Source organism: Babylonia areolata, chromosome 28 (genome assembly GCF_041734735.1).
Source record: "Babylonia areolata isolate BAREFJ2019XMU chromosome 28, ASM4173473v1, whole genome shotgun sequence".
In the NCBI taxonomy this organism is placed as follows: Eukaryota; Metazoa; Mollusca; class Gastropoda; order Neogastropoda; family Buccinidae; genus Babylonia; species Babylonia areolata.
Genome location: NC_134903.1, coordinates 17,342,368 through 17,350,971, shown reverse-complemented (window position 1 = coordinate 17,350,971; position 8,604 = coordinate 17,342,368).

The window sequence follows — 8,604 nt, the reverse complement described above, 5'->3', positions numbered from 1 at the left end:
GAAAGCCGCTCACTCACACTGCACACAAGTGTCATGCCGAAGATTTCTTCATCAGTTGATTGCTGGGGTTGGGGAGAGTGGGGGGGGGGAGGTGGGGATGTGTGGTTGTTTGTGTGGTGTGTGTGTGTGAGTGGAGATGGAGGAGCGTTTAGCTGGAGGTGGTGGAGGACTGTTAACAAAGATGAAGACTGGTATGTGTGTGTCTGGGTGGAGGGTGAGGTGGGTTGTGTTGTGCTTGTGTGAGTGTGGTTGGGAGAGTGAGAGTGTGTGTCGCAAGAAGGTGACACGCCAAGAAGAGGATTTCTTTGGGTTTTTTTGGGGGGATGGAGTGGAGGAGGATGTGTCCAGAGAGGATTCTTAACCCTTTCACCGCCAAGCTCGCATTTATGCACAGGCGTGATAGAGGACCCATGTCACTGAAAGGTGACCATTCATTGGTCTGATATCCATGAACCTACTGCTCTTAATGTTCGGTGGTAGGATAGGCCATATTTTATATACATCGCAGGGGGAATCCCCAGCTGTTCTTAGCCACTGTCTTTTCTGTGTTTATACCACAAGGGAATTTTGTACTCTAAATTGACTGGCGGTGAAAGGGTTAATCACTTGATTGTTGGGTTTTTTGGGGGGATGGTGTGGGGGGGTTTAAGGGTGCTGAGGGTGGGGGAAGAGAGAGTGAGTGTATGTGTGTCACAAGAAGGCTGTTCGTGCGGAGAACAAGTGTCGGGCCGAGGATTGTTGGGGTTTTTTTTGGGGGGTGGAGGGGGAGTTAGAATTGTAGAATGAGTGTGTCACAAGAAAGCCGCTCACGCCATGCACCAGGTATCATGCCGAGGATATCTTCGTCACTTGATTGTTGGTTGTTTTTTTTGGTTGTTTTTTTTAGGTGAAGTGAGGGTGGGGGAGGATGTTTAGAGAGAGAGTGAACGTGTGTGTGTGTCACACGAAGGCAGATCACTGTTTTTTTTGCGGGGCTTTAGGTAGGGGCATGTTTAGAGAGAAAGTGTGTGTGTGTGTGTTTCACAAGAAGGCTGCTCACGCCAAGAACAAGTGTTGTGTGGAGCATTTCGTTCTCATTTGCTTTTGGGGGTGGTTGTGGAGTGTGCGTGCATGTGTGTGTGTGTGTGTGAGATAAGAAGGCTGCTCACACTGAGATTACGTGCCATGTGGAGGATTTCCTCGTCACGATATGTTTTTTTGGGAGGAGTGTGGCAGGGGGTGATGGATGTTGAAAGAGAGAGAGAGAGAAAATGTGTGTGTCTGTATCTGTGTCTGAGTGTGCAACTCGACTCAACTTTATTGATTGTCATGAAACCCAAAATGATTAATGGGTGTGTGTGTGGTTGTGTGGGTGTGAAGAGGGGTGTGTTGTTTTAATTATGGTGTGGAAGAGAGTGGGAGGGGGGTTTTAGGGGAGGATGGGGGTGTGGGGGGGTAGGGATGGTAGTGTGAGTGTGTAGATGCTTGTGCTAGTGGGGGGGGGGGGGGGGGGGGGGCTGTGTTTGTGAGGTGTGTGTTTGTGAATGTGTATGTGTATATACGTATGTGTGTGGGTATTGGTCTGTGTGTTAACGCTTGCATGTGTTTGTGGGTTGTGTGTTTATGAATGCGTATGTGTATATACGCATGTGTGTGGGTATTGGTCTGTGTGTTAACGCTTGCATGTGTTTGTGATTTGTGTGTTTATGAATGTGTATATACGCATGTGCGTGGGTATATTGGTCTGTGTGTTAACGCTTGCATGTGTTTGTGATTTGTGTGTTTATGAATGCGTATGTGTATATACGCATGTGTGTGGCTATTGGTCTGTATGTTAACGCTTGCATGTGTTTGTGGGTTGTGTGTTTATGAATGCGTATGTGTATATACGCATGTGTGTGGGTATTGGTCTGTGTGTTAACGCTTGCATGTGTTTGTGATTTGTGTGTTTGTGAATGTGTATGTGTATATACGCATGTGTGTGGGTATTGGTCTGTGTGTTAACGCTTGCATGTGTTTGTGATTTGTGTGTTTATGAATGTGTATGTGTATATACGCATGTGTGTGGGTATTGGTCTGTGTGTTAACGCTTGCATGCTCATGTTAGTGCGTGTCTGACTTTGCATACTTATTATGATATTTGAATTTTGTTGTTGGATGGTTTTTTATCGATATCAGTGTGGTTGTTGACGTAAGGCCGAGGCAGCAAAGGTGGTGGGTATCTCTTTCTGTCCCCTGGTTGGTATGCGAAGGGTTTGGCTGGGGATGCGTGTGTGTGTGTGTGAGTGAGTGTGTGAGTGAGTATGTGTATGTGTGTGTGTGAGTGAGTGTGTGAGTGAGTGTGTGTATGTGCGTATGTGAGTGTGTCTATGAGTGTGTGTGTGTGTGCAGTTGTAGTAACAGTTCTAGAAGTAGCACTTGTATGGTAGAGTGAGTTCTACAAACGTGAATGATCAGTATCAGTATCAGTAGCTCAAGGAGGCGTCACTGCGTTTGAACAAACCCATATACGCAACACCACATCTGCCAAGCAGATGCCTGACCAGCAGCGTAACCCAACGTGCTTAGTCAGGTCTTGAGAAAGAAAAAAAAAAATGTGAATGAGTGGTGTGTAAGCACATTGATTTGTTTCTGCACAAAATTCAGTGCTAGAAGTAGAAAATACTTGTATTGGTAGTAGTAGTTGTAAAATTAGTAGTTAGTAGCAGTTGCTGCAGCAGCAGCAGTTGTACTGTTTAGTTGTAGTAATCTGACTGCCATAAGATTTCTAACAAAGACAGCAGCAAAATCAAAACGCCATTGTTTTATTGTGAGCAGGGTGGGTTTTTTATCCTTTTTTTTTTTTCTTTTTTTTTTTTACACACTGGTCTGTTGCGGTGCTGTTTTGATATGATGCAGTGCAGTCGTGCATACATCGTATGTGAGTTTGTGTGTGACTTGCCATATTTAAAGTTAATTTTGTTGTATGATGGTTGTGTCAGTGTCAGCATGGTTGAAGCAAGGACAAACGAGCTTGTTTCTCCCTCCCCCCCCCCACCCCCCTCGCAACCCCTCCCTCCCCCTGTGATATCTGGGTGTGGGAGGGATGGAGGGTGGGGTGGTTGTGGTGGTATTAGCTGTAGTGGTGTGGTAAATTGTAGTAGTATAGTTGTAGTAATAGTAGTTGTAGTTGTGGGAGTATGATAGAGTAAGTGTTTGCATGTCAATGATTGGTAGGTGTGTAAGTGTTCTGATTTGTCTCTGCCAGAAGTAAAGATACTCTGAAAGTCTCTCTGAAAGCGTTTGATATCAACCCTGACTCCTGGGAGGAATCTGCAGCGGACCGTGACAAACGGCGCGCTGCTGTGCACAAAGGTGCCAAGTTGTGCGAGGCCAACAGGACTGCTGCAGCTGTTCAGAAGAGGCAGGCCAGAAAGTCACGGGCAAACAAGCCCCCTGACAATGATATGCCTGTCTTTGTCTGCCCCAACTGTCAGCGAACATTTCGTGCGCAGATTGGACTATTCAGCCATCTGCGCACTCACAGATAGATTCATGAGCATCCCCGCCCACCACCACCCTCCCCCCATCCCCCAGCTGGATGACAACGATGGTCATCATCGATCTCGATGGACACACACCATGTCTCTGCACAAGATTCAGCCCTGTATGAATACTTTATTTATTACACATACTTAACCGTGACCCAGCTAGTGCAGACTCCGGCAGGGGTCTGACATTCCTGTCCTGTGCAAACTACTATCCGCCTATGCTTTAATTGGTAGTTGTAGAAGTAGACATATCAGTAGCGGTAGGAGTTGTCTGACTGCCATTAGATTTTTTCAACACAAAGGCAGCAAATTCACTCTTGTTTTGTTTATGTTTTTGCTCTTTTATGTTTTTGATATTGGTTTGTTTCAATGCAGTTTTTAAGATGATGCAATGTTTCTTTGTGGTTGACAAGAGGAAGCAGAGTTTCTGAACTGAATGTCTGTATAGAGTTTGGCGCTTGTGTGTTCTTGAATTGACTGGTACAGATCCTGGATACATACCGATATACAAAAAAAGTTCCCTACTCAGAATGTACAGTTAAACATACATGTATATTTTGATGGTTTCATACCATCTTCCTGAGCACATCTGGTACAGGAAGGTCTTAGGTTGATTTCGACGGGTACGGTGCTGGAATGGTTAAAGTGCTGGATTCTCGCCCAGGTTTCCTGAGTTCGATCCCCGGCTCGGCACACCAGGGGCCGTATTCAAGAGAACATTGTGCCTGAGGGTAAATGTGTACCTGCAGGTAATCTGCCTGAGGCAAGGCAAACTGCCCGAGGGTAAGCAGTGTCCAGTATTCATGAACACAAGAGTCTACCCGCTTGTCTACAAACGCGAAGGCAATTTACCTTTACCACCTGCCAAGGGTGACTGCCCACAAAGCAGAGGAAAATATGGCGGATCCTTTTGCAGCATTTTTCTTTCTTTTTTTTTTTAAAGGAAAAACAGGCATGCTTTACGGATGACACGTGTTTTGCGAACTCTCTCGACAATGTTCCGAGCTGTGGTGTGATGAGAAGTGAAACTGAGAGCATCCGCAGACGGGAATCATTGGGATTTTTTTATAAAAAGACAGTGGGTTAGCTGTCTGAGCAAACCCCGTGTGTCTTGAATACGAAGGTAACTTATCCTTCAAGGTAAACTGTACCCGCAGGTCCCAACTATGTCAAAGATAACTTGCCTGGAGGCAAAATGAATTTTGTCTTGAATACGGCCCCAGGAGGCCACACATCAGTTAAGACCCTGCACTGCACTGCAGAGGCGCTTCAGTGGTGTTCAGTAGTGCCTGTTCTTACTTGGCCTACTTTGAACACCACCAACCAAGCCTCTTACTGACAACAATAATCACTTAGTTGCGGAGACAGGTTGAGAGAGAGAGTCTCCGCTAGAGTGGAGACCGCCACCACGTCCCTCCAATGATAGTCTCCCATGGATCTGTTGGCACGGAAGACCTTGACATGACTCACACCCCAAGCATGGAAGTGGAAGACGGGTCACCATAAGAGCAGGACATAAAAGGCAACATATTTTATGACTTTTTTTTTTTTTTTTAATTTAATTGCTGATGAATGTGGAGAAGGATGATGCTGATGCTTGCTATGGAGATCCATTGTAGGTTTTGGGACTGCGTCAGTACGTGACAAGGTTGTGGTGTATACTCTATGCTTTCTTTCATCATGATATCCTGGTGTTAACCAGGCCCCGAGAGATACAGACACTGGCAGTGTTGGTCAGAGCATTTGAGCAACACACCCAAAGGAGCATCTTTAAAGTGGATTCTTCTTCTTCTTCTGCGTTCACTCGTATGCACACGAGTGGGCTTTTACGTGTATGACCGTTTTTACCCCGCCATGTAGGCAGCCATACTCCGTTTTCGGGGGTGTGCATGCTGGGTATGTTCTTGTTTCCATAACCCACCGAACGCTGACATGGATTACAGGATCTTTAACGTGCATATTTGATCTTCTGCTTGTATATACACACGAAGGGGGTTCAGGCACTAGCAGGTCTGCACATATGTTGACCTGGGAGATCGTAAAAATCTCCACCCTTTACCCACCAGGCGTCGTCACCGTGATTTGAACCCGGGACCCTCAGATTGACAGTCCAATGCTTTAACCATTTAGCTATTGCGCCCATCTTTAAAGTGGATGATACCCTGTGGTCCCAGTCTTCCCATTTAAGCCTATAGCACGCTTAATTCTCAGTAGGAGCTGGTTGTGGGTCGAAAAAACTCATCTCCACATGGAATCGAACCTACCTCCTCCCAGCTATCAGTTCACAACACAAAGCACTTTGCCAAGGCAGCTGGTTGCTCAGATTCTTTGTGTCACTGTGGTGTGTGTGTTCTTTGTGTGATTTCGTGTCTTTTCATTTTGAGTGACTTCAGATGGGTTGTGTTATAATGCATCCAGTGTTGTTAATTATTAGATTTCTCTATAGACCTTTTTGATATTTGAGCCTTCGACAATATTAATTTGTCCTGAATTTGAAAAATGTGTACTTTGTTGATGTTGTTTTTAAAGAAACTACACAAATGTATGTGTTTATGTGTGGTGTTCAATACTCTAGATTTGTTTACATTCTTCTGTGTGTATGTGTGTGTGTGAATGCAGATGTATATATACAGATACATATCAAGTGGACATATAAGCATTATGCAGATTTAATCATGGCAAATATTGCTTTCAGTAATTAATTGTGTGTGTGTGTGTGTTCCACTGGATCAGGAATTCTTGTTACAAATTCAAATTATACACATTTTTGTTGGTATAATTTTTTTGTTTTTGTTTTTACAGTTTTATTTTTCAAGAATATAATTTCATACAGACAGGTGTTTTTATAGAATATTTGTGTGTAAAAAAAAAAAAAAAAATAAAAAAATATTTTAAAAACATGATAAAATTTCAGCAATTTTTCATATACCTTTATCCCAGTGGAGAGTATAGTTTTGTTTGTGAACTGATTTCAAGCTGCCTGTACATGTGCTTTTCCATGCTTAATTTCTTCTCCTGTCAACAGCTGCAACACCTAAGTTTAATTGTGCACATAATCTGAGGATCATTGAGAATGAGGTCATAGGCAACAAACCTCTGGTAGCTGTTCTTGTATGTACGTGTACAGGTACCAGTGCTCTTTTACGTGCATGGGCATTTTTTCCCCATCACCCCATATATATAATCTATCGTAATCTCCTTTGCTTGCCAACCATCCAGCAACTCTGATGATCACTTGTAAGAAGGAGTGGGCTTTTACTTGCATGCAGGCATCCATATTCATGTTCTTTGGCGTGCGCTTGTTGGGTAAATTCTCTTTTCCATAACCGATCGAATGGTGACATGGATTACAGGATGTTTATTGCATGCAGCTGGTCTTGTGCATGTGCATACACACAAAGGGGGTTCAACCACGAAGCAGATGGCACATCTGTTGAATTTGGAGATCAGAAAAAAAAATCTCTACCCTTTTCCCATGGAACATCTTCTTCTTCTTCTGCGTTCACTCATATGCACACAAGTGGGCTTTTACGTGTATGACCGTTTTTACCCCACCATGTAGGCAGCCATACTCCGTTTTCGGGGGGGGGGGGGGTGCATGCTGGGTATGTTCTTGTTTCCATAACCCACCGAACGCTGACATGGATTACAGGATCTTTAATGTGCGTATTTGATCTTCTGCTTGCATATACACACGAAGGGGGTTCAGGCACTAGCAGGTCTGCACATATGTTGACCTGGGAGATCGTAAAAATCTCCACCCTTTACCCACCAGGCGCCGTCACCGTGATTCGAACCCGGGACCCTCAGATTGAAAGTCCAACGCTTTAACCACTCGGCTATGGCACCCGTCTCCCATGGAACATGATCAGGATTCGAACCCAGGACCCTCAGTTTGAAACTGAAATGCTTTGACCGCTCAGCTGTTGTACACATCATTTTTGTGTGTGTGTGTTTTGTGTTATTTTTTATAGTTGCTTGTATTGATGATTATATTTTATAGATAATGGAGAGACCGTGGGCCTACGTTAAACAGATCAATAAAGATTCTGTGTTCTGATACATCACTTTGGTGTGTGGAAGTGGCTTGTTGTATTAACCTGCTTTTCTCTCTCTCCTCTCTCTCTCTCTCTGTCTGTCTGTCTGTCTGTCTCTCTCGTTCACCTGTGACATTTTTATTCTCATACTATTTTATATGTTGAATTATGCTTCCTTTGGCAATGCGCCAAAGATATATTTCATCAGCAATCGTGGCGTCGTCCTCTAAGGGAAACAACTGTTCACGATAAACACCGATTATCCACACTGTATTCTCTCTCTTGTATGGCGAAGCTGTTACGACTTTCCCTCAAGAAGGTTGGGGAGCGAGGGTGATTTGATTTCTTCTCCTTATAGTTGCAGCTTCTTTTTTTTCACATAAGTTAGCATGATTTAAGATAGATTTTTTTAAAGTGTGTGGTTGGGGGTGGGAGGGAGTGGGAAAGTGTGAAAGAGAGGTTGAAATTTGAATTACCTTTTCGTTTTCTGGTAAATATTCACCAAAGTTTCTCAAATCATTATGATTTATTTTCGTTCACGCTGTTCATTCAAAACAAACAAGTATTTTATTCCCGTTCATATTGTTCATTCAGAGCAATCTGTTATCACTGCTTGTACATTTGTTCTGTACTGTTCATTCAAACCCCCACCCCCACCCCCCACACCCCGCCTCTCTCTCTCTCTCTTTCGAAACTATTTTTTCAAGCGCATATCCGGTCTACAATAGACAATAGAGTATGCATCAACACTATGGGACTCCGCCAAGTGCGAACACCTTAACCGAATCTTCATAAACGGGGGCTCAAGCTGATATTCTTTAATTAAAAAGACTTCCCTTTTTGACTCGGGCTATAAACAAGCCGCGAATATCCTGTCACTAATCCGTAGATTAGAGTACAACAAAGGAATCACAATGCACAAGATTATGACAGGTAATGCGCCACCTACATTGATAAACAAATTTTCTGTAAAATCATCAAGAACCCCCACCCCACCCCCAACCCCACCCCCACACCCCCAAAGTCCATATCCCAATCCGAAGAATTGACTTGTTCGA